The sequence below is a fragment of the Uranotaenia lowii genome, chromosome 1 (assembly GCF_029784155.1).
Source record: "Uranotaenia lowii strain MFRU-FL chromosome 1, ASM2978415v1, whole genome shotgun sequence".
Lineage (NCBI taxonomy): Eukaryota > Metazoa > Arthropoda > Insecta > Diptera > Culicidae > Uranotaenia > Uranotaenia lowii.
In genome coordinates this window covers 94,386,257-94,413,781 of record NC_073691.1, presented here as the reverse complement: position 1 = coordinate 94,413,781, position 27,525 = coordinate 94,386,257, and the positions used below count along the sequence as shown (strand labels likewise).

General features: G+C 37.1%; 1 protein-coding gene across 2 annotated transcripts in view; it reads right to left on the bottom strand.

Annotated features, from left to right (window-relative positions):
• LOC129747619 (ataxin-1) overlaps nucleotides 1-27,525 on the bottom strand; it is a 151,581-nt gene that overhangs the window by 90,359 nt on the left and 33,697 nt on the right. Inside the window, exon 2 of one of the 2 annotated variants that reach the window (XM_055741913.1) lies at nucleotides 18,787-18,820. The exons of the other annotated variant lie outside the window; for it this stretch is intronic. The gene's annotated coding sequence lies outside the window, so the exon portion shown is untranslated. The remainder of the gene's footprint in view (nucleotides 1-18,786; nucleotides 18,821-27,525) is intronic. 2 annotated transcript variants of the gene reach the window in all.

The window sequence follows — 27,525 nt, the reverse complement described above, 5'->3', positions numbered from 1 at the left end:
AGGAGGTGGATTGAACTTCTCAAATAATAATTTTTTTCTTTGGATTCAATGTTTGACTCAAAACTATTAATCTTAACTAAAAAAACGGAGTACTGACAAAAAGTTCCAATAGATAGGGTAGATACCCTAGATTTCGACAGGAGCTAGTTTTCGACAACTCTTTGAAAAACTACATATCTTATTTCTAAGTTGTTCAAATCCTACATGTTAACATTTTTATATTTTTCTTCTTCGAACGTAGCACATGTTGAACATAAATATGAAACAAAACAAGTTGCTCATCATGCGTAAATCATTAATTCTAAAGTTACTGTCTAATTGGCCAATTCAATTCGAAGCTTTGGTCCAAAGAAGGTAAATTTTCAAACATGAAAAAAACTGAACTTTTTTAAAATAACAGCAATTTAAGTGAATCCAATATGTTGATAATGCTTTGAATTATCTGATCTTGATTGATAAGTTCGCATTTTTTTAGCCATCAATCGAATTTCAACAGTTTTATTTATCTGTCGAAAATTAGCGCTGAAAAATCACTATACATCTAATTTTCGACATCAGCGTTGCAGCTTACGTAGTCATGGTTTCCGAAGTTTTGTGATTTCAAGAGGTAAACAAAAAACTTGAAAATTCGAAACTGAGGATGGAATTCGCAAAATAAAACCCTTAATGGTAAGCTAATTTAACAAATTTAAATTTTATAATTGAAAAATTTCTTTTCTAGGCCCTTTGTGCACATGCCCAACAACTCTGAGTCGTAATGCGGCAAATATTTGACTATGAATCTTCAAAATATGAATGGTTTCCCTGTTTCATGAAGAATGAGTTTTCCGGTCCTGCCATTTGTATGAAGCTTCTTCCGAGATGATTGTACACGGTCGATTATCAGCAATCTGACATCCGGTCGTCTAAATTCGAGAAAAATTCATAAGATTGATACATAAAATAAATTGTATGAAAGAAAAAGTCGTGCAGTGGATTGTTGTATTGTATCGACGCTTCAGACATGAGGTCTTTCATGTCCCTAAAAGCATTGGAAATCTGGTTTCATTAGGCTCCTTATTCAGAAAACTTTTCACATTCTTTCAAATAAAAGCTGTTTTGCCGCAAAAAAATTGAATGATTTCTAAAGTGAAAATGATTTATGCTGTTTGTTGATTGATTATTCCATTTTAACATGATTGTCGAAAACTAAAACTTTTTTGTCGAAAACTAAAACTGGCTGTCGAAAACTGGATCTTTACATGAGCTTTTAAATAAGCCAGTAAAAACTGAAATAACACATTTATGGTTAGCAAAAAGTGCTAAAAGTGTAGAAAAATGTTTGTTTTATGTTATAAAATATGTTTGATTATTGAAATAAAATCCTGAAAATTACTATATACGATTATTATGTAAACCCAGATAAAAACTGTCGAAAACTAGATACTTTACCCTACTTCACCATAAAAAATCCCCATATTGGATTAAGAATTTACAAAAGCTTGCAAAGAAAAGAGTAGGCTGTGCTCGAAAGTGACGGGAGTGTTTGTTTTTGTACAGGAAAATTTATTTTTATTTCAAATCAAATTAAACGTTTAAAATTGATTCAGGAACAGGGAAAATTTTCACAAGGAGCGGCCTCGAGAAAAAAAAAACAAAATCTACTTTCCAGAGAATCCCGAATGCAGCGTGTAGCATCCTCCAAAGATTTAAAAGGAATTTGGTCTGAGGAGTCCTCAATCTAAATTGGTGAATCCATTCTTTTTTATTTTATATAGCGAGTGATTTTTGAAAGTATTGTACTTTTTTTTTCATTTTAATTGAAACATTAAAACCAGGTTTGAAACGTTACTTTCTGGTTGAGAGCAACAGCTGGATCTGGTTTAAAGCTTTTACAGCATTAGGATCTGAAAATATAACTTGTTTTCAATGGGTCATCATTGAACTCTTTTCAACGGACCTGTTTTCAAATTTTGAAAGCGATTACATTGGACCCATGATTATTTCATAACGCGTTTATTCAAATGTGCTTTTTTCTCACTTCAGGAAAATCAATGAACATTACCAATGTAATCATATTTTTCCAAATAAAAGGTAATAAACCAACATTTATATTTTCATTAAAACATAAATTTTAAAAAAATGTCCAATATTTCGAAATTCTGTGAAATTTGTGAATATTCCTAAATTATGTATTTTGTAACACAGATTCTGTGATGAAAATTTGTTCAAAATTCTGTGAAATTATATTTTTTTCTGTGTTTTCGGCAACCTTGCTTGTTATACCAATCATCGAAGTGTAGTTTATTTTTTCGCATTCAACTATAAATACAATAGATTCAACTACAAACGGCTGATTGACCTTACGCAATCAACTATGATTATAATTGATTTAACTGTAATGGTATAACTTAAGGTTGCCAGAATTTTTTCAGCACATATCCGGGCCGGAGAAACCGGGCAATTTTTATATCAAAATCTTCCGAAATCCGGGCATTCGATTTCAAATTGACGACCATAAATCCGGGCAATATCCTGGTAAATTTTGTCAAAACTCAGAAATTCATCAACAAAATTTAAGAAAAGAAAAGAAAAACAATTTTTTTTTCATTTAAACTCATCGATAGATTTTGAACCGTATTTTAGGCTACCAAAAAACCTTTCATAATTATTTTTATAAAACTTGCTAATAAAAATTCGTTTTGGAGGTGTTTGTTGTTTTTTTGTTTAATTTTCCAAATAAAGTGAATAAATCCGGGCAAAATCCGGGCATTTTTCAATGAAATCCGGGCAACCAGGCCGAGCCGGACTGTTCTCAAATTTAGTAACAAATATCCGGGCAAACCCGGATAAAACCGGACAATCTGGCAACCTTAGTATAACTGATACAACTGTAAAAATTATGAATTTAACTTCAATTGTATGATTGATTTTGACCTTCAATTCTAAATATAATAAATTAGAATACAAACTGCTGATTGACCTTCTGCAATCAACTGCAGATATAATAATGGTATAATTATTTGAACTTCGTCGAATATGTCAAATTTAACTACAATTGTATGATTGATTTTAGGTATCCAACTATAAGTATAATAGATTCAACTATTAATTTCTCTTTGAGCTTATGCATTCAACTACAGATATAATAGATTTCAACTAAAAAAATCTGAGTGACTAAACCATAAATATAATGGATCCAACTATAATTGTATGATTGAATGTTTTAATTAAATATCATAGATTTATACTGTTGACTTATTCAATCAGTTTGATTAAAACCTAAATTTGGGTTCCCGTGCTAAAAAGTTTAGTGTTTCGGTAGCAGAAAAAAAACAACGACAAAAAGCGAAATGGTCGGTTTTGTTTAACTAATACAGACTGGGTTGCCAGAGCCCAGATTTGTCTGTAAAACACAAAATTTTGACCCTTCGCCCAGATATTTGTCAGACACAGATTTTACCCTAATTTTTGCTCAGAGTACCCAACCAACAACGACTCGATCTTTGCCTATGATTGCATGCATGACATTCTCATTATACTTTCATGGAACACTGAGGGTTTTTTTACGCGGGGGTTTCGTACCGCGTAGAAACATCCGCGTAAAAAACCGCGTGAAAAAACCGCGTTAATTCGAAAATCCGCGTAAAAAATACCTCGTTAATTCAAAAATCCGTCTAAAAAAACCCCGTAATTCGAAAATGCCCGTAAAAAATCCATTTTAATAAAAAAAATTCGCGCTGATGATTTAAAAATTTGCGTACCATGATCGTTTATTTTTAAAATAAAAAACAAAATCAATTAGATAATTAGAATAGTAGAATATAGTGAACCGTATTTGACAGTATGGAATTCAGATCGTCCCATGTCTCAGGTCTCATGTCTCATGTCTCATGTCTCATGTTTCATGTCTCATGTCTCAGGTCTCATGTCTCATGTCTCATGTCTCATGTCTCATGTCTCAGGTCTCAGGTCTCAAGTCTTAGGTCTCATGTCTCGTGTCTCAGATCTCGAGTCTCATATTTCTCTCAGGTCTCAAGTCTCAGGTCTCATGTCTCAGGTCTCAGATCTTGTGTCTCAGATCTCGAGTCTCATATTTCAGGTCTCTAATCTCAGGTCTCAAGTCTCAGGTCTCATGTCTCATGTCTGATGTCTCAGGTCTCATGTCTCATGTCTCAGGTCTCATGTCTCGTGTCTAAGATCTCAGCTCTCATGTCTCATGTCTCATGCCTCAGGTCTCAGGTCTCAGGTCTCAAGTCTCAGGTCTCATGTCTCATGTCTCATGTCTCAGGTCTCAGCTCTCATGTCTCATGTGTCACATTTCGTGTCTCAGATCTCGAGTCTCATATTTCAGGTCTCAAGTCTCAGGTGTCATGTCTCATGTCTCAGGTCTCATGTCTCGTGTCTCAGATCTCAGCTTTCATGTCCCATGTCTCATGTCTCTGATCTCAGGTCTCATGTCTCAGGTCCCATGTCTCGTGTCTCATATTTCAGGTCTCAAGTCATAGGTCTCATGTCTCAGGTCTCAGGTCTCAAATCTCAGGTCTCAGGTCTTATGTATCACGTTCTAAGTCTCAGAGCTAAGATTTTCCCAACTACAAAAAGATTCTAAGTGTTTTCCTTTGAAAAAGTCTAAGAATATTTTTTCTCAAAAACCGCGTTAATTCGCAAAATCCGTGTAAAAAAAACGCGATTTTTCGAAAATCCGCGTAAAAAAACCGCGCTAATTCGAAAATCCGCGTAAAAAAAGTCACGTAAAAAATACCGCGTAAAAAAACCTCAGTGTATATCTAAATCAGTTAAATCGAATGAGTGATTTAAAAAAAAATAATTGCTATAAAAATTGAAATTCATTTTAACGTCGCGGTGGAACATGGCTCAAAGCTAACCGTACATATAGTAATCTCAATAATATAAGTATAGATGTAAAGATATAGTTGATTCAACAATATCCATAGTTCAATCAATCATATTAGTAAAGTTGAATCTGCTATACTTATTGTTGAATGCGTAGAATCAATCATTCATTTACAGTTGAATCTATTATATTTATAGTTGAATGAATAAAATCAACCATACGGTTATAGTTGATTCAATCATATGTATTTTTTAATGCAAAAATCAATCAGGTTCAATATTCATAGTCATAGTCACTGGAACCAGCTCCCAATGCAATTAAAATTAAATTTCTCTCGAAACAGGTTCAAAGAGGACTTACTGACTTTACTTAATAGAAATGAATGAAACCAAGATAAAAATATGGCCTTATATTACAAGAAACTTCAGGATTAGTTAAATTTTTCAACTTAATATTATATCCTAAACTGTAGCGATTAAAAAGATCAATGATCTTATGTTACATGTATTAATAAAGAAATGAAATGAAATGAAATAAATAAATAAAGAAACAATCAGAAATATGATTCAACTAGCTGTCCCGGTAAACTTCGTTTCACCTTTAAATTAGCAAATCGTTTAAAATTTTTAACTCCATCTTCAAGTGCTTAACCTCTTTGAGCTCGGGAATCTGCCTTTTTTCCATAAAATGTGGGATAGAAAAACCCCTCGGATACCGAAATTCACATCATTCCGACCGTCCGTTTATACGTGATGGTGTTACAATGAAAACGCCTCCATTTTTATTTATTCGATATAAGTGGATTATCGTTGGAATTACTATACTTTTTTCTCCGTGTTGATATTTCATCCCTTTCTGTCTTTTCCAAACTATCTTTTGACTACTAGGCCGTGGCCGGCGCCATTATTGATATTTAAAGAATGCTGCCATGTGCTGCCAATCCCAGGCTCCGTTCATTTGACCTCTGAACAAAACTGATGGCCTCGGTCAATCGATGTGGAACTCGTTCTACTGAGCCACCACGCCTGCGATCGTGGAATTCTAAGTGTATTTATTTTTATAACGATATTTTCCATCAACGAAAACGTTTTATAATTACATAACTTAAACTTGCATTGGTAGATTCATTCGAAAGATAAATGTTGATGAAGCATTTCGAATTCAATGATTTAAGGTGGATATGAGTAGTCAATCAAGCTAAGCTATTTGTTAACCAAAACCGTTCAATTCGAAATTGTGCATATTATGGTTGACATTTGGTCAATGGTCGATGGGCCAAGTTGATACTATACAAGACAATGTTGTGTTAGTTTTTTTTAATATCTATATAGCTAATTTTTGAATGACCCTCCTCTTTCCGACGTTTTAGTTTTAAATGGCAAGCGAAATATAAATATTTGGCCCAGCCTTATTTAGAACAAGATTTCATATAAAAGAAAAATTGGTGGGTAGCTCAATTCATGAAATCATTCCTCATCTAGGTACATAATCATAAATGTCATATTTTCGTGAAGTTTCTTAAGGCACAAGACATAAATGATTCGCCGAAGAAGAATTTTCCTTCGTCTTTATCAATGGATAGGTAACATTTGCTGAGTCGTTCTCCGAATCTTTGGCGCATTTGGGACTGAATGTATTTCTCCGTATAAACTTTAAACATAATAATTAATGAATAGCACAAATATTTTCACAGGAACCACCTTTGTAGGTTGGTATCCTTCCAGCAGCACCGTACATATATTTGTGCTTTGGTCAATTTGTGTTCCGAAAGGAAAGGAAAGTTATTCCACCTACGCAACGATCTACCTTCTTTCCTTCGTTATCTACTGGTGGAGAAGAGAGCCAGCAAGTTCGCTGGGTATAGGTATGAGCTGGCAAGACCTATTTATAAACATTACCCCTAGACATGGAGCCACGCACAGCAAAAGGCGCGCACTTACAATCACGCCCACGCCAACACACAATCGCGTTGCTGCTGCTGCCGTTGAGAAGAGAAAACACCCACGCATCCTCGCAATCCAGACAACGACGACAAAACGTCTTTCAGCTTCAGAGAGTTGTTGAGCCCAGCAAATACGTACGCGAAGGAAAAAAAACACTAGAAACAAATCGAACTCCATACCGATCACAGGATATCGTGTTGTTGTGGGTGGACCCCCACTAAAGGAAGAAGTAGAAGAACCTAGCGGATGAAGCGGCTTTTCGTCCTTCTATTTTCTGGCTGTGTATTGTAGAATAATATCGCAACATTGGATACCACTTATTTTTCTACACGTGCCACTGATGACTTTTCTCTGCTTCTTTCGCCTCTTATATGCATGCATATAACGATTTCTATCCTACGATCCTTTCGTCAGATAAAAAGTGTATCTATCAAATCATTCGAGGGTTGTTTATTTGTTTGTTTGTTTGTTTACCTTCGGTCGAACTCCACTGGAATGGAAACTCGGCGAAAATCGGTTTACACATATGTATCTATACCGTAAATGATTTCTGCCAATGAAACTTTCACTAATTAGCAGGACTGACTGAATACAGAAAAAAGAAGGTGCGATTGAACATCTATTTGACATATACAACGATAGAAAGAAAAACACCGGACTTAGAAAACTTCCCTTTGGTACCTACTCTATTCCACCAATCGTAATCTTAAGACGTATTTACAGACTAAAACATCGTAGGTGAGTATGTTATTAAGCTGATTGATTTATCTACCTCTGTATCACAGGGTTATCTTTATAACCTGTACAAAAAAAAAGGAATTCGGCACTATAGATGAGGACAGTTTATTTTACCCGGAGCGATAACGGAGCCAACGGAAAAACTCAGAAAGGTATGTTGACAGATTTAATTTGTTTGATTAAATTACCAATTCAGACGACAGTCAAACAAATATAATTGCTTTAAAACTGAGAAGGTGATGATTACTTCCTCCTGCTAGACATGAAAATATTCTCTGATTAATGTTAGCATTTTGATTTTGTGGACGACCCCACATTACCTAATATTTGTCAAATTTTCCAAAGCAAAAAAAAACCAGAGCTCCTTTTTTCCAAACATGCAGAGTTTCTAGATTCCCCTCTACTAACATATATTAATAAGTGATCCACTCGGCAAAATGAAATTTTATAAGTAAAATGCCATAATAAACAAGCCTATGTTTTAAAAAAAAAAGAGATATTTTAGATATTTTTCTGTTTGAATATCTCTTACTTTACCGATTTTTAAATACAAAATTGTCCACTTTTTACTACACTGGAAGTAAATATATCTAATAATGAATTAACAGTAGTAATTTAAACCTTCTTTAGGCAACATATGTGTATTAGGGTGGCCATGCGCGGTCTTAGGAGGATTCTACTCATAATTTTCCATTCAATCAAAGATTTAGATAAAGCCTACATGTTTTAGTTTAGTTTAGTTTTGAAAATAAAAAATTTTTTTTTAGAAATTTACTGCCTATTTCAATTTCTAAAAATTGATTTACAACTATTTCTGACATCACTGAACAAAGTCTTAGAGAACTTTATATTGAAGATTTTAATTCAAGAACTTTGTTGAAAACGGCAAAGCGATTTGACTTTTGCTTTACGAGAAATCTAAGATTCAATTTGGTTTAAAACTTCTTCACAATTTCGTCAAAATTCTAGTATTTTGCAGAATTGGGAAAAATAAACAAAAATAAATATTTCTATAGCTTTCCACCTCAGACGTCAAAATCACTCGCGGTCATCGGGAAAGCTTATTTATTACAAACTGATTAAATAAATTTATCTCAAAAACAAGACCTGCTAGAAAAAATTTTGCATATTTGGAATCAGCGCCCAAAATGAGTTAAAATCAGCTTCAAACCAGTAGTGGCACCTCGAAAAAATGTAATTTGTTGCAACTTATATGTGAATTGAAGTCGTGGCGTCATAAATGGCGCCCGTTTCTTCTCAATAAACCATAAAACGAAAAAAATTGTTTTTAAAATTGATCATTGGAAAATTACTATTAAAACAATATAATTTTTTGTTTATAAGTAATAAATAATAGATAAGTACTGCAGAAATGCTGGATGGTCGTCTGGAATGGTTCCTAACAAGGATTTTTAAATCTTCAGGAAAAGATCTCCAAGATCGATTCAGATGGACAGTCGTAGGATCGATCCATCTAAAAAATCGAAGCTTGAGGATCGATCTCTTATACGTCGATCTTATCCATTTTTAACGAAAAATAGAACTTTTTATTAAAAACACAAAGTTTCAGAGATAGCATTAACCTGCTATCTGTGGTAGAAATATGTAGATTGAATATTTATTGAAAAATTCTAGACAAACAATCCAAAAAAGCCAATCTTATTACTCTTCCGACATTCTCAAAACCTAAGCTAGCTTAATATAATTTCTACTCACGGGCCCGTTTCCTACTTTAAAGACAAACATCTGATAGCCAACACAAACAACAGTAATATCACAGCTCGGTTTCCTTTCGGTATCACGGCATATCACAGTTTCTGGCAATCCTGCTTGGATGCACTGCTCAACGTGCGTATGGCAAAGGCCCGGAGCACCTCCGCTGTCTGCTTCCGGCTGGTTCTGTTTCGGCTTGGCCAGAAGGCTGAGCTGGACATCATAGCACGTTTAGCTCTCGAACAATGGCCAAATTGAACATGCCAAAGTGAATTGACATCCAGGAGGCAACCTGTCATCGACTGTGCGCAGCAAGATCATGACCGTGACACGACTTGTTCACTATAATTATTATCTAATGGATCACTCACCCTTTTGCATTGTGATGTTTTCTTTTTTCAATTTATTTCGTCTATCAATCCTTGTCGTGACCGCTGCTCCGAATCAGCTGGTGAAACGTCTGGAGCAGCATTGGAACGACGAATTTCGTTTGCCACTCTAACAGTTGTTGTCCTGCAGTGTTTTTGTTTACGTGGTTACACGTGTTTTGGTTTGACATCTTACACTCTAAACTATAACCATACGAATTTGGCTCGATTTAACACAATTACTGCACGCTCAAAATTAAACAACCACAATAACTTAATTATAATGCTACATGACATTGAAACGGTAAATAAAATTTGCATCTAAATAACTCGGCTCAGCGGAAAAAAATCGAATCGAAAATAAACCCATCTAATCATTTTTTTTTTTTTCATGCAAAAAGATCGATCCGAGAAATCTAAAATCTGAGTTGAAAGATCGACCAATCCTAGTCCTAAAAATTCTTCTATGAATTTCATAATTCGTTAAATGCCAAAATTTAAATAAGAGAATAAAAAAAAAAATAAAGATCATTCAAAAATTTCAGTAAGGAATAAAAAGGAGGATCACGGTTAAATATGTGGAAAAATAATCTTGACCGCTTCAAAAATCGACTTTCTGCCAGCCTTTCTTAGTTTTGGACCACTGTGCGTCACAACGCCTTCTTTACCCGGGTGCAACTTACATCCTCCTGAGACAATTTTCCTTCTCAAAATTGCATTCAATTGTGACTGAATATCTTTTGTTGGAAAATGAAGCTCAAGAAATAACCTTTCTGATGGTGTTTTTTCTAGTTATTTAGGAATAATGAAAAATAAAAATCGGTTCTCCAGTTGAGGGGTGCTTGGAAAGGGACCCAAATATACTTTTCAAATGTCTGGCTCCTAATCAAATTGTTTCACCCGTTCAAACACAAGAATCATTATTAACTGTAGCTTTATATTGTGTGCACCTGGTCATCTATCAAGCCGACTTCTGAAGCCGGTTTACTCCAATTCTCTCCGACATCTCTTGAGTTGATACATTGCACAGTATCTGACAGCATGCACAGCACACACTATTACAATCGAACTCACGTGCGCGCGCCTTAGTTGATCACAACAAAAACAACCGGCTACAACAAAATGATTGAAGCCCGCATCATCATGGTTTGCCGGCAGAAAAAAACGACAACCGAAACGGCGATAACGGACTTTGTGTGTTTTTTTTTTTTGTTTTTCAGTATGAATTATTCGCTGTTTTTTTTCTCTCTTCAAGAGAGGTGGTCAGCATTTTATATTGTGCTGAACGAGATTGCATTCCAACGTAGTTTTTTTTATTTATAAAATAAGTCTAATCAAAACAAAATGAGTTAGAGGTTTAAGACTAAGATTTCTTGTGAATCACTGATTTTATTTACAAGAAAGAAACACAAATTTCATTTGGCTGTTCTGTCATCAAAATGGTCTATAGCCTTTTGGTGAATTATGGCAGGCAAAACCTGTTGAACGAAAACACAAACCGAACGATGCAGCTTTGCTAGCATATGTATGTAGGTTTGACATTTTAACCTTCATATTGTGCTTATGTGGAGGTTGATCACCCACGCAGCGAGCTTTGGGTGCCTTTCAATATCGACATTAGTCTTCGGCTAACAATCGAGAAGGTCGTCCAAGGGTTCCAGGTAGCTAAATACCTAAATGTCCCATTCACATTTGGAGAAGCTGCGTTGATTTTGTAGTTCGGTCAGTGTTTCGATACATGAGCGTTTAAATGTTTTCGAAACACACACACATTAAAACAAGTTCAGCTTTCAATCAATGACTGCTGGAAAGGCTTTATTGTCAAGATTTTCTAACCCTCTACTGCACACGAGCCCGTGTAAATATGTCTGGTCTCGAAGTTTTTGTTTTCTACATTGTTTAGCTGAACTCAGTATGGAAAACATTCAAAATTATTTTAAAGCATCAAAAATACAATTGTAAAAAAATCTTTTTTCTTGCTCTTTTTAAAAAATTTAAACTATTGAAAAATAATTTTGTTTTTTCACTATGTTATTTCCATCTACAGAATTTTTCGCTCAATGGTTTCACATTTTACGATTTTTCTTTTTCTTGACTCTCTGGAGCCACCCTTCAATGTGCAGTTAGATAGAGATATTATATATTTACATTTTGTCAATTGGCTGAAACATACTGATCTGGGCGAAATTTCAGCTCAACTGGACTTGCTTTAGGGTGTTCGATGCTCTCAAAGTTTCGAAAATCACCTAAGTATTGCAGAAAGACTAGGTACATGAAACGGAAAAAATGCAATTTTTCGGTGCCAAAAAATTGTAAATTCATACAACGTCAAAATTGAGTGTATTTTCTAAAAAAAAAGCTGGACCTTTTTCGGAAACCAGTGGATTTCTATGGAATTGTCACTAGCATATAAAATGAATCACAACTCCCATCAAATCAAATGCTAACTATTAAAATATTCATAGGGCATCTCAAACTTAGATACTTTTTCATTAGGGTGGTCCTTAACACTTTGTGGACCAAATACGAAACATCTTCTTTTTTCGTTCTCGGTAAGGGTGCTGTTTTTAGAAGCATATCTCAAATGTTTATGAAACTAGGGCAGATAATGGCATAATGGCCACCTTTATGTAAACGCTTATTTTACCATACAAAACACTTATAATAAATGAGTTGCATGTTGTTCGGCACACTAAAAAAATTTATTTCTAATCCGTTAAATAAAAATTGTATTTTTGTTTCCATAATTAAAATTATGTATCCAGTTTGGGATTCTTAATTTTCGGTTCGAATCATCATTCAAATATGAAATGAAAAGCTATGTTTGAAATCGTCGTTTAAATTTGGTTTTACATTTCCTTCAAAATTTGATTCAAGATTTTCCAAACTCTTACGTTTTATTTAACACTAGCTGATTTTACCCGGCCTTGCTCGGGTTCACATAAAATATAAATCAAAATGAGTCGTTTAAATTTTGAAATTTTGAAGGCTTTTTGTTCATCATCATAACAAATTTGACCATGTTTGGCCTTGTAAGCTTTGTAAGTTTAAATAGTCTTCTTAAAGTTTTAATTGGGATTATTAGCAAATTTTATCGTTTTCATAATAAGTTTGCTAATACAAATTTTAAATCATTTCCCTTGAATCAAAAATGATCTATTAGATCATTAGGTTATTTATCAGATTTATAAGATTATGAGATTATTTTGGTTTGAATGTTTATTCATTCTATCTTGATAAACATTTTAATCTAAGATTGCCAGGTTGCCCGGATTCTTCCGGACTTGCCTGCACATTTGACTCAAAATTTGAGGAAAGTTCGGTCTGGTCCGGCTGCCGAATTTCGTTGGAAAACCCCGGATGTATTCATTTCTTTTTTAAAATGTAACATGTAAGTTAAATTGTATTATTATAATTTTTTTTTCACGTCCAAAAAGAAATTTTTAATGGCTATTTTATTCAAATAATCATGACTTGTGTTTGGAAGCTTGATATACAATTCAAAATCTGCTGATGTGGTTTGATGAAAAAAATTCGTTATTTTTACTATCCATAACTCCGCGATTTTGACCAAGTTTTCCCGGATATTGTCGGATATTGGGTTGAACATTTTGAAATCAAATGCTGGATTTTGCCAGGTTTTTGGATAAAATTGGCTGGAATTGTCCGATCCCGATACATCCGGAAAAATATCTGGTACTTTATTCCACACCCACATTTTTTAAGGAAGTTTGAATTTATTTAACCTTTTTATCATCAAATGATGACAATGTTTTTTTTTATTCAATCCATGTATTATCTAGTAAAAATCCAGAATATTTAGCTTGTAAACATATGTGAATGACCTCTTTTCAAGATGGATGATCTCCCCGAAGAATGATATCTATTAAGTTTAAATTATATTTAAAAATTACTGAATAGATTTCTTCATTATTCATGAAATGAACGTTCAGTTTCCCTATCCCTATTGTAAATTCAATTCCTACACGGCAATCGAAGTGATGAGATCTCAGCCTTGAACTTACAATGAAGAATTCCAAAATTATGAAAATGGTTGAATTTTAAAAGCTGGAACATTAGTTTTCAGTCCAAATATTTATTCAACTGAAGGAGTCAATTCATAACTAAGACGAATCATTGTATTAATATTTTACATAATGGATATTCTTGTAGAATCTCAACGCGCCCATCGAAGTTGAGACCGATTTGAAAACCACAGGCGAGTTGTATATTTCAATCCAAAATGTAGGCTCATTATTGCATCCGAATATCTCGTACCAGTACCACGTGCTTTGAACAGAAGAAGGAATAAAAACACCCGCCAAAATTTCCCCTTTCAAATTTTAAATGCTCAGCAAGCTTTGATTTGCTTTCAGTACATGTGAACTCTGGAAGGTCGTTTCTAATGCCCGGCCCATGGTGATGGTGAAAATAACCCCGCCAAAGGAAAAATAATCGGTTTGCCAAAATGGGTGCCATGACTTTTGATTCGTGGGAATAAAAACGAAAGTTGCATGGGAGGGTCCCCTTTCTTAGGTGGGAGGGACTCAAAACTATTACTAAAACCTTACCATGGTCCAAACACATAACTGTACCAAATTTCAGGCTAATCGGTCAAGCGGTGTGGATTTGTATAAGGTGCATACAAACAAACAAACATATATAGTCCAACTCATCTTTATATATTAGATTAGATTCAGTTGATATTTTTACGAATATAAAAAAAAACTTAAAAAACATTCTGAGTTTTTGTTTCATATTCAGAATCGAAGTTCATGAACTTTATTCTTATGCATAATTCAAACATAACAAAGCCTTAAAATGGCGAAACAGATTCATCATTCGATTTTTTTTTAATTTTTATCTAGATTTGTAAGTCGGATATGTAGGGCATAGCCGTAGGAACGGAGGGAGGGGGGGGGGGGGTTTTTGGGGGTTAAACTCCCCACCCCCATGACGATCCAAAAAACCAAACGAAGTATTCTACTCTTCACTTAAAATTTTAAATTCAGAACCAAATTATGATAATAGAGTAAAGTTAATCAAGAGAAACAATCTAGACTAAAAACCAACGCCAAAACCTCAAAAACCTATCCAAAGTCCAAAATTTTGCTACACTTTTTCAAAATTTTCTCACTTGTTCATAGAAATTCAGGTCTGAATATTAAATTTTAAATTAAATCAAACCAATTTCAAAGGTTCTGATTTCATAACTTCCGTAACCAAAAATGTATTCTTATTTTCGAATTTTGGATTCTGTATCCAATTCATTTTTTTTGGGTATTTTTAAGCTTCAAAATGTCAATCCAAAATTGAAAACTGAGATTCAGATCATTGTTATTTCATATTTTAATTCTGATTCACAATACAGATTAAATATAAACAATTTAAATAGTGAATTTAGATTGAACCTGAACTACAGAATTTAAATAAAAGGTTCATGAATGAAGAGTTTCGAACTTGGCTCATAAAATTGTGATCTGGATTAAAATTCAGAAATCGTATTTTTTGTATATTTCAGGAATTCAAGAGATCATGAACTCAACACATTGCGGACAAAATTCAAGATATCTCGTTTTTTCGATTGTCAACAGTGTGCTACACTTTGAAGTATAACTCGAATGGATTGAATTTAATTGTTAAATTCAATCGGCAAAATTAAACATAACATTTGCCGTAACTTAAAAATGCAAAATTTGTAAAATTTAGTTAAGGGGTATTTTCGATATATGTAGAATGCCGAATTTCTGTGTTTCTAGCCATAGATTTCTTTTCTTTTCTTAATGCGTTAAGATTGCTTGTCAATTCAATTTCCAGGTTTCAAATTTTTTAATCGAAATTAATTTGTAAATCCAATTCAGCTGCAAATCACCAATAAAAGGTACAATTTGAGTTTTTTGTCCGAAAAACCCAAATTTAATTTTAAAAAATCATCCACAGGATTTTCATTTTTTTCTTCTATATTTTATAAAAAATATTTTCTATTAAAGAATCATCTTTACCTAAAAAATCTACATTAAATTTTATATTTTCCCGGTGTATTGTTTAACATTATTTACACATTAGAGACACCAAAATTTGGCGTTTAATGTTTAAGAAACCAATAGACAAAATTTTGCTTATGTAATATATTTGAGTAAAGAGAAGTGTTGTGTAAAATTTTGTAGAATGAGGTTCCATTATTAGAATCATAACATTTGAATTGGGAGGATGGAAACGTATCGTTCATCTTTCGTTAATTATACAAAAAAAAACATTTTAATTATGGTTTTTAATGGAGCATACTAGAGGCAAGTAAAAAACAAGATATCTCGTATTTTTAAATTCATTTGGTTCGCAATGTTTTTATATTTCAGTTCTCTAGCCAAATTTCATACAAAAATAATTAATTTGGTTCAAGTTTGCATCAAGCAAATTTGTATCACTAACTTTTTTTTGAAAATATGATTTATTTTCATCGAAGATTAAAATCTTTGAATTAGCAAAATAGTTTGGAAGATTGGCTTGTTTGATTTAAGTATAGAATAAGTTTTTTTTAAGAAATGGAAGGTTCTTCTAAAAAAAGCTTTTCTTATGCTCAAATCAACTACGTTTGAATTACCAGACTATTAGATAAATTTAAAGATGTTAAACATCGATGAAAGCGAATTTAAAACACCTTTTAGTTTTAGGACCAAATTTCAAAGTTACGATTTAATATGAAAACTTTTCATATAAAGTACTTAAAAATGAATAATCAACAAATAAGTTACAAACATAATTTGTTTTAATATTTTTTTGTATTCATGCATTGTTGGGCAAAAAATCATAGGTAAAAATCAGTCATTTCAATTCTTGGCTCATATTTCTCAATACAGAAACTGTTTTGAATACAGGTTCAAAATTCAGATTTAGCTCGTAAATGAGTTTCACAATCAAAATAAAATTATCAAGATGACTATTTCGGTAAGGAATTCAAATTGCAAGAGATCGAAGGCTTATAATTCCTAAAGTTCCAAAAAAGAGAAGAATAATGGAACGAACTCACCAATTGTTTAAGTAGCAAGTGTGTTTCCTCTTATAGCGAATTTATCAACGATGTCACGGAGAATCGGTTCGGGCACAAACATTTAAACATGCAATTATTGATCACTATACAGTATCCACTTATACAAGAAAAAAACACACTATTACAATAAGAAACTACATTAAACTTCAAAAATTTAATTTTTCACCGCGGCGGAGCGAAAAAAAAAACACATGCAATACCAACAAACCATCGCCTACTACCGAATGTTTTTGCAAATTCAATTTAAACTGAATCCACACAGCCGTGCTTCTTTCTTAGCAATCTAGATTAGATTTGCACGATTTCCTGAGTTGTGTTGACATTTAATTGAAAATCAAATTTAAATAATTTCCTAAAATTTCATCATTTTTTGGGAGGTGTAGCAAAGCACACCCAGTCAGCTAGTTATAAACATAACAAGAAATAACTAATGAGAAAATGTATTCCTTTACACAAATTTTATTCCTTTACAAAAAGTTTTAAACGTTGTTAGAATTTGAGTTCTACAATTTGCCTCATCGAGCAAAATTAGGAACATACCCATAGGCAAAATAAGTAATACGTAAAGTCTGTTTCACATAGAATCTGGTCGGATAAAAAAGATCATAACTCCGCAAAGAAATAACGTACATCAAAAGTAAATATGTCATTTTGTAGGGTTTTTATTGCACTTTAAGGAAAAAAATACGTAAAAATCATTCGTCAGCTTTTCGGATGAATTTTCGAACTTTTTTTGTGATGCCACCCATCATTTTCTGCACAGTACTGCTGGTAACCTCATTCGCCATGTTGTTCCACCACTTTTCCATTTGAGTGGATTTTTTTATGGTTCTGCCACATTTCTTCAGTTTGTCCTTAACTATTGCCCAATATTTTTCGATGGGACGAAAATCCGGACAGTTTGGTGGATTGATACTTCTTTCAACAAAATCGATCTTGTTCTCCTTATACCACTTAACGACATCCCGGCTGTAGTGGCAGCTTGCCAGGTCCGGCCAGAACTTTACCGGACCTTTGTGGGACCGAATGAATGGCAAAACCCTCTTCTGGAGACATTCTTCCTTGTAAACATTTCCATTCATTGTGTCCCCAGTGATGAAAATCTTAGTCTTCTTCCCACAACTACAGATCCCTTGCCAAATCATCAACTTACGAGCAAATTTATCTGCGAAAACAAACTTGAATCTACTCGCAACACTCCCTTTACGCTTCGCAAGGTAAAATTTGTTACCGGGTATTTGTCCAAAATCCATTTTGACGTAAGTTTCGTCGTCCATCAAAATGCATCCGTTGTACTTGGTCAAAACTTTCACGTACAACTCCCTTGCCCTGGTTTTGGCAACCAGGTTTTGTTTCAGCGTCCTGTTGGGGTGTTTGCTTGCATGATACTACCGCACGCTTTCTCGCAAACAAATTCGTCGAGCTGTAATGTGGTTCATCTTGAACTTTTTCGCCAAATCACGCAAGGAGATTCCAGGATTATTGTGAACTGATCGAATTACCTTCCGGTCATATGTTCCACTTTTACGCCTGGTTTGTTTTGCTCGATCCACCGTAAGGGTCTCCCGGTAACGTTGCAGCACCGAATTTACAGTCGATTTAGGATATTTCAGGAATTTCGCGATCTTTACCCCTGATCACGTCGGTTTCTCTACGTGAGTGTATAGAATTCGTCGAAAACTTTTGACTGACTGCTTTAATCTTGATGAAATTTTCACCACTAAGTAAACAAACCATCCGGATCAAAACACTGTCAATAGATTCGCGATGTGACAACTAGGGGCGCTGCAGTAAATGAAAAGATGCGACCAGATTCTATGTGAAAAAGACTTTAGCGCAATTTTAGGTTCACCGACACATATTAAAATCATGGTGTTTTTCGTTAGTAAATTTAAAAATATAAAACATATAGTATATCCATGAGTAAAGTATTGACCCCGGTAATATAAAATCTGAAAAGCTATTACAAAATGCAGTTAAGTTCCCTATTTCACACGAAAAAACATTGTTGGTTCCCAAGGGTAGTTATGCTCGCCCTACATTATTCTACCCTTACATAAACGTTTTTACTATTCTTACAAGACGAAAAATTATTTAAAAATAAAAAATAAACCAAAAATTATTATTAAACAAACTAACCTGTAATATCCAAACGATTTCATCAGAAACGGTTCTGAAAAGAAAAGGATAAAAAACACATCAATCAGTTACCCTGTTTGGTAGTTAAAATCTCAGCCTATCAAGATTTGAAATTCAGAAGAAAAAAAAACAATTAACATCTGTACCAAACGGCATCGGATTCAAAATAGTTCTTACTCGACAACAAACAACCGTTAGAGACAGAGGTCGTTATTGTAGAGTCGAGTAGACTCACTCACTCACTAACTCTGTGGTGTTGCTGAGCTTGTTGGGTGCTGCTGCTGCGTGTTAATGGCATCGCTTAAGTGGTCTAGAAGCATCAAATCAACCAAAAAACATGCAACTCATTTTCTCATCGTCCATCGTCGTTCGTATAGCCATTTTTTCTCTCCCCTCTTGCTCTTCGCCTTCGTTACCTACCAATTTCTCTCGACCCCTCCCTCCCCCCCATATGGGTAGGAAATTTTGTTTTCTTTCTCCACCGCGCTTTTCACGTGAACTTTCAAAGTCATGGCCAAAAATGTTGGCCAGCTCGTCGTGGACGATGCTCGTGTACAAGGTACCTACCCCTTAGGCTATAAGTAGCAGCAGCTAGAGTGGAGATTGTGTGGCCAATGGCCACAAAAAAGGCAATGTCAGTCAGCAGGGCTCTAGCATTTTTTTTTGTTTGCTCCAGCTAGACTCTTGCCGGCTCCAGCCATCCATCGTCAGCCCCTAGCAGCAGGTTTATCTTTTAAGCTCCGGAATTTACCACCCCGAGCTTGGCCAACCTGAGCATTGTTGTGTGCCCCAAGCGAGGAAAGGCCGACGAAAGGAACAATTTTGCAATTTGCACCAATAACACACAGCTCGGTGTAATTGGTGTTCTAATGTTCCAGTTATAAACACCCCGTGAATAGTTTACAATGATTAAAAAAAATAATTATTCGACTCAACCAGTTTGTTTACCACCAGCCGTTATCGATATTTCCCCAATCCACCGATCGAACGCCCATATTTACATACCTATAGTATATGTATGAAGTTGTTGTTAAACATATCGAATACGAATGGATGGCCAAACATTTTCAAACCGCACCTAATTTATACTGAGCGGACTCTGACTGACTGCATGCCTCAGCCACACAAACCAAATTAAACCGGTTCCCACTTGACGTGGTGATAATCCCCGGGCCAGGCAAGAAACTGGATGTGGAAGACGAGTCCGACGACGATGGCAGAGAAGCGCCGCCACAATCACTTCGTTAGAAACCGCCGCGTCGTCCCGTAGAAGTCTTTTTCGAAAAATTTTCCATTACAAATTTCAATCGCTTTGTTATCAATTTCGATTACCTCATCATTTGTCTATAAACAGTTATGGAGCAAAGCCGATTGGCCGCCGCCTGACTGCCTGATTGACTGCAGCCCTACTTGTGTTAAATATACACATCATAATGTTATTGAAAGAGCATTTAATAGGCTGGCAGGTTTCATACTCGACCAGGACGTTTGATGATGATCACTTTTCGATTGATCGATTTAATCCACCATTGCATTGTTTGAAATTCGGCAATACAGGGCAAGTCGTATACAGATTTTCGAGGATTTGAGGGTCATTGCAAATCACAACGCCCCTTAAAACAGGTGAGTTTAAACCATGGGCAACTCCGAACTCAGTACTTTTCTATGAAACAATCTTTTCCTTCGAATGTTTGTTAAAAATATGATCGCTAGTGAGCAAAAGAAATTCATACCACTCAATCGCAAAATTGAAAGGACTGGGTTTATTCTACGACATCATAACTTGTTCACAATAACCTTCTGGTAAACCCTAAGGGGCTCATCTAGGAACTCTTCTTTTCAAACTTTAAATTGATTGTATGTAGGGAATAAAGAGTGTAGGTCCAACCAAGGGAGATGAATAGAAAGAAGGTGATCCGATCTGTCAAATTTCAAAATCAGTCATGTTGATTGATTCTTTGCGTTTTTTTTTTTCTTTTTTAAATTTTTTTGAGATCATGACCACAAAAACCGGAAAAAACGTGGTGTAAAACAGTACTTTATAATCAATGAATTGTCAAAAAAATTTAAGTCACACCAGATAAATATTTAAAAGTGAATGAGAAATTTAACGTAATTTTGCACATTGTTGCATTTTTAGATTTTCAATATACGAAACACAGAATTTTTGACAAATTCTCAAAGGTAGCTGTTTTTTCGAACCTTTTGTAATTTGCTATTTCTCAGATTTTCTAAGACTTACATTCACATTGCACTGGATTTTGAGTATATTAAAGCTTGTTTTCCGTAATAAATTTATAATCACCAGAAAGGTTACTTCACACCGATTTTTGTGCAACACTTTGTTTTTTGAATAACTTTTGAATGAACATATTATAGCATTTTGAGTACCACGATCGTTGGTGTGGCTAGTGGAACGAATTCCGCATCATCAATATGGTTGCTACTCCGTGATTGACCAAGTTCATAATGTTTGTGCAAAGGTCAAAATAATGATGCTTGGGACTAGCAACTCATTCTAAATGCACAAAACTAATGCTCGCTTTTTGAACGTCAATAACGGCGCCGGCCAAGTCCTAGTAGTCAATAGATAGGTCGGAAAAGAGAGGAAAGGATCAAAGAAAGATATTTGTGCTTAAGGACCGAGGTCACCTCTGCATCCTAGCAAAAAAAATTTGTTTGGGAATGTAAGTTCAGGGATATGATCGAAAACACTTTTGACAAGTGTATGGATCTGAATTTTTAAACTTAAGGGTGATACGTTCAAAATTTTGTCAAGGGAAAACGTGTGTAAATCGGTGGAATCGTTTATTTAGAAATTTTTTTTTTCAAGTTTAATTAGTATTAAATTCAGGAAAAATATTCAGTTGGGCTTCCGCTTTTCCAAATCCGAATTGCCGGGCCTTACGCTTAACCCCTGCTATCAGATTTTGTACAGCCACCTTGTCCACCTTCATCGCCGCAGAAAGCCAGTTTGCCTTGAACTGCTGCTCGTCCTTAGCAGTTTTTTTGGTCTTCTTTAGGTTCCGCTTGACAATAGCCCAGTATTTCTCAATTGGGCGGAGCTCTGGCGTGTTGGGAGGATTCTTGTCCTCATGGTCTTTTTACCGTAATGGCAAGATGCCAAATCCGGCCAAAACAGTACGGAACATCCGTGTTTCTTCAGGAAAGGAAGCAGACGTTTATTCAAACACTCTTTCACGTAAATTTCTTGGTTGACAGTCCCGGAAGCTATAAAAATGCTTCTTTTCAAGCCACAGGTACAGATGGCTTGCCAAACCAGATATTTCTTCGCGAACTTTGACAGTTTCATGTGCTTGAAAATATCTGCTACCTTTCCCCTTCCTTTTGCCGTATAAAACTCCTGTCCCGGAAGCTGCTTGTAGTCGGCTTTGACGTAGGTTTCGTCGTCCATTACCACGCAGTCAAACTTCGTCAGCATCGTCGTGTACAGCCTCCGGAATCGCGCTTTGGCCGTCGTATTTTGTTTATCATCGCGATTTGGAGTCACTACCTTCTTGTAAGTCGATCGTCCGGCTCGTTTTTTGGCTCGATGCACGGTTGTAGACGATACACCCAGCTTATTTGCGGCATCTCGGAGATAGAGGTTAGGGTTTCGCTTGAAACTACCGGCAACTCTCTTTGTCGTCTCAGCGGCTTCCGGTTTTCGATTTGCCCCCGATCCAGACTTCCTGGCTGTCGACAAACGTTCCCTAAACTCTTTAATTACACTTGTAACGGTTGATTTGGTAACTTTTAGCGATTTTGCCAGCTTTGCGTGCGAGTAGCTCGGATTTTCGCGATGCGCGAACAAAATTTTGATCCGCTGCTCTTCTTCCTTGGACGGCATTTTGACAACTGAAGAGTAAATTCCAAAATCAAAATAAGAGCAACATTCTACACACACACACACACACACACACACACACACACACACACACACACACACACACACACACACACACACACACACACACACACAAACACACACACACACACACACACACACACACACACACACACACACACACACACACACACACACACACACACACACACACACACACAGACACACACACACACACACACAGACACACACACACACACACACACACACACACACACACACACACACACACACACACACACACACACACACACACACACACACACACACACACACACACACACACACACACACACACACACACCTTCAAAATGAGGGGTGTGCAGGTTTTTCAAATGCAAAATTGAAAGAAATACGTCAAGTTGATATTGACAAAATTTTGACCGTATCACCCTTTATTCCCTTTATCCATGGATGAGCAACCTGCGGCCTGTGGGCTGCACCCTTTTTTTTAAACTGGCTCCATCTTTTAATGCCATTTTCCAAAATTTTCAGTTTGTTCCGAGGTTTCTTAGGTTGATTTTGTTCGGTGATGTTTTAAAAAAAAAGTCACTAGTTTTACGTTTCAGTCTACTTTTATTCGACCATCCTAAAAAAAATATTTTTTTTTGCCTGCTGGGACCATCTCTCTGCTCCAACTAGAATTAGAGCAGAGTGACGGCCCTAGCAGGCGGAAAAATGTTTTTTTTTTCTGAGGATGGTCGAATGAAAGCAGACTGAAACGTAAAACTAGCGATTTTTTTGAAAACATCACCAAACAAAATCAACAAATTATTTATTTTATTTACATAGCATTCCGTCTCACGACATAACTTGGCGAACATAATTCCTAAAATTCACTAGGTCCATGACAACCGTTCTCCAATTTCACGGGCACCCCACGTTTGCCAGATCACGCTTAACTTGGTCTAACCACCTCGCTCGTTGCGCCCCCGCTCGTCTTGTTCCTACCGGATTCGTAGCGAACACCTGTTTTGCAGGACAGTCGTCCGGCATTCTCGCAACATGTCCTGCCCAGCGTATCCGGCCAGCCTTCACCACCTTCTGGATACTGGGTTCGCCGTAGAGTCGCACAAGCTCGTGGTTCATCCTTCGCCTCCACACTCCGTCCTGTACGCCACCAAAGATGGTTCTTAACACTCGTCGCTCGAATACTCCGAGTGTACGCAGGTCCTCCTCGAGCAATATCCATGTCTCGTGTCCGTAGAGAACAACCGGTCTAATGAGCGTCATATATATAGGGCTAAGTCTTCTCGACCGCAGTTGCTTGTGGAGTCCATAGTAGGACCTTGTTATTACTGGACAAGCGGGTTCGGTCGGTCTCGGATCCGCAGGCCAGCATGTACTTCGTCTTGGACGTATTAATCATCAATCCAATCCTTCCTGCTTCGCGTTTCAGTTTGCGGTAGATCTCCTCCACCGCCGCAGATGATCTGCCGACTATATCAATGTCATCGGCAAAGCAGATAAGTTGACTGGATCTGTTGAAAATCGTGCCCCGCATTTCGCCCACCGCTCGTCGAATAACATCTTCTAGCGCCACGTTAAACATCATGCAGGATAGACCATCACCTTGTCGAAGCACTGCGTTCCATCCATCGTCGCCTTGATCAGTCTGATCAGCTTCCCGGAAAAGCCGTTCTCGTCCATGATTTTCCATAGCTCGTTACGGTCGATCGTGTCGTATGCGGCTTTGAAGTCGATGAATAGATGGTGCGTAGGGACTTGGTGTTCCCGGCATTTTTGGAGGATTTGCCGTAATGTGAATATCTGGTCCGTCGTTGACCGTCCCTCCATGAAGCCGGCCTGATGACTTCCCACGAATCTGTTTGCTTGTGGCGTTAGGCGGCGGAGTAGGATTCGGGACAACACTTTGTAGGCGGCATTGAGGACAGTGATCGCTCGATAGTTATCACAGTCCAATTTGTCGCCCTTCTTGTAGATGGGGCATATTACCCTCTCCTTCCACTCCTCCGGTAGCTGTTCTATGTCCCAGATCCGGACTATCAACCTGTGTAGGCAATAGGCCAACCTGTCCGGGCCCATTTTGATGAGTTCAGCTGCGATGCCATCCTTCCCAGCCGACTTGTTTCTATTCAGCTGGCGAATGGCTTCCTTAACTTCACTCATCGTTGGGAGTGGCTCCTCTTCGTTGTTGGCTAAGCCGGCGAAGGTACATCGTACCCCCACCGTCTTGATCTCCTGCATGTGCGCCGTTCAGGTGTTCATCGAAGTGCTGCTTCCACCTTTTGATCACCTCACGATTATCCGTCAGGATACCCCCGTTCTTATCCCGGCACATTTCGGCTTGCGGCACGAAGCCTTTGCGGGATGCGTTGAGTTTCTGATAGAACTTTCGTGTTTCTTGGGAACGATGCAGCTGCTCCAGCTCCTCGAGTTCTTCCTCCTCCAGGCGGCGCTTTTTCTCCTGGAAAAGTCGGACCCGCTGCCTCTTCCGCTGTCGGTGATTTTCCACATTTCGACGGGTGCCTCTTTGCACTACTGCCGCCCGCGCGGCATTCTCTTCGTCCATCACCCTCCTACACTCCTCGTCGAACCAGTCGTTCCTTCGAGATCGCTCCACATAACCGATGACGTTCTCCGCAGCACTGTTGATGGCTGTTTTGATGGTATCCCAACAGTCCTCGAGAGGGGCTCCGTCAAGCTCGCCCTCTGCCGGCAGCGCTGCTTCGACCGATTGCGCGTAGTCTGCCGCGACCTCAGTCGCGCGATATTTAACCGAGGCGGGCGCCGGTTTCGCGTGTTGTTCACTACGGAGAGTTTTGGGCGCATCTTCACCATCACCAGATAATGGTCCGACTCGATGTTGGCGCCCCGACAGGATCTGACGTCGATGATGTCCGAGAAGTGCCGGCTGTCGATCAAAACGTGGTCGATCTGTGATTGAGTTTGGTACGGTGATCTCCAGGTGTACTTGTGTGGGAGGCGGTGCTGAAAAAAGGTGCTACGTACGGCCATTCGTTTGGATGCGGCGAAATCAATAAGTCTGAGGCCGTTTTCGTTGGTACTGAACCTTCCAATTGTCGGTTTAAATTCCTCCTCCTGGCCGACCTGAGCGTTGAAATCCCCGATGACGATCTTGATATCATGTTTTGGGCAGCGGTCGTATTCACGCTCCAGCTGCGCGTAAAATTCGTCTTTGTCGTCACCGGTACTTCCGAGGTGAGGTCTGTGCACGTTGATGATGCTGATGTTGAAGAACCGGCCCTTGATTCTCAAACGGCACATTCGTGAGTTGATCGGCCACCACCCGATCACGCGCTTTTGCATCTTTCCCATCACTATAAAAGCTGTTCCAAGCTCGTGTGTGTTGCCGCAGCTCTGGTAGATGGCACGACCATCTGGGTACGTTCGTACCGTGGAGCCCTTCCAGCATACCTCCTGCAGCGCTACGATATCGAATTTGCGGCTCTTCAATTCGTTGGAGAGCACGTGGGTACTGCCCACAAAATTTAGAGATCGGCAGTTCCATGTTCCAAGTTTCCAATCGCTAGTCCCTTTTCGTCGCGTGGGTCTTTGCCGATTTCCATCCGAAATTTGTTGTTCGTTGTTCGTTGCTTATGTTTTTTGTAGTCACGGGCTCGCAAGGCCCGCAGCTAACCCCACTATCTCGCAGGAGGACCGTCGTGATGTTGCTGTTTTGGGTCCCAAACACCACCAGGACGTTGTTGCACTCCGCACGCCGCCCCTGACATGGAGAACAGACGCGTACGAAGCCCCCTGACTCAGTCTGCATGCGACCAAAGCATCCACCGGAGTTGGGTACCCGATCTCCGCTAAGGTTGCTCGCATCCCAGCTATTACCACGGGGAGGTAGAGAATCGGAGTTGCAGACAAGAGGTGATATGACCACTACCCGAGGGTTGGGTGTATGGGGTCTCGAGTTGCACATTGTCTACCGTTCGCTAGCCAAAACTCGTTAGTACGGGTATAATCAACTTCGTCTTCTCGTTGTCCAGTTCATAAAATACTATCAATAAACTATTAATCCATCCCGAGCAGACATTGATGCCAAAAACGATAGCAAATTGAAACTAAAATGAGGTGTGAACAGCAAAATGAGAGCATCATTTGCTGTAGAATTTTAGACGATAGCAAAATAAGGCATAATTAAGGTTTCCAAAATACTGGATTGATAGCAACCTGAGAACAAAATAAGGTATCAACAGCAAACTGGAAGCAAATTGTGATGTAGCATTTGTTTTGAGAGCAAAACTAGGCATCGTTCAGGTACCCAAAATCATATGAAATTTTGAAAAAAAAAATTAGAAATCAAAATTTAAAAAAATGATAACAAACTGAGTCCAAATTGAGCTTTTGATACCACAATGATAGCATAGTTGGGTGTTGTTTTCCATCATGGAAAGATTACGTTTGACGCATAACTACAACCAACAACAAATGCAAAATGGGACATAATTGAGTATTTTTTCGGAATTGAAAACTAAAAGGGAGTTTTAACCAAAATGATATTTTTTTTTAATTTTTATTGAAAAAGTCAACACTTTTTGTTAACGATTTTAAAACTTTTTTTGTTTCTAGGAAAAAATTATCAGAAGGCAAATGCAGTCATGTTCACAATTTTAAGTTGTTTCTAAACTCAAGAAGAGAATTTGCTGGGTAGTTAAATAACGAGGCATTTCCTAAATTGATTTTTTTTTAAGCTTGCCTTCGTGAATTAAAAAGAAACTTTTGTTGTTTGTAAAAGCTTAGGAACGTTATTTGGCATTTATTTAAAAAAAAGCCATTGTTGCATTTGTTGTGCTCACTATCAGTACAACTCTTCTTCATTTATTTTTCACAGCTAACAA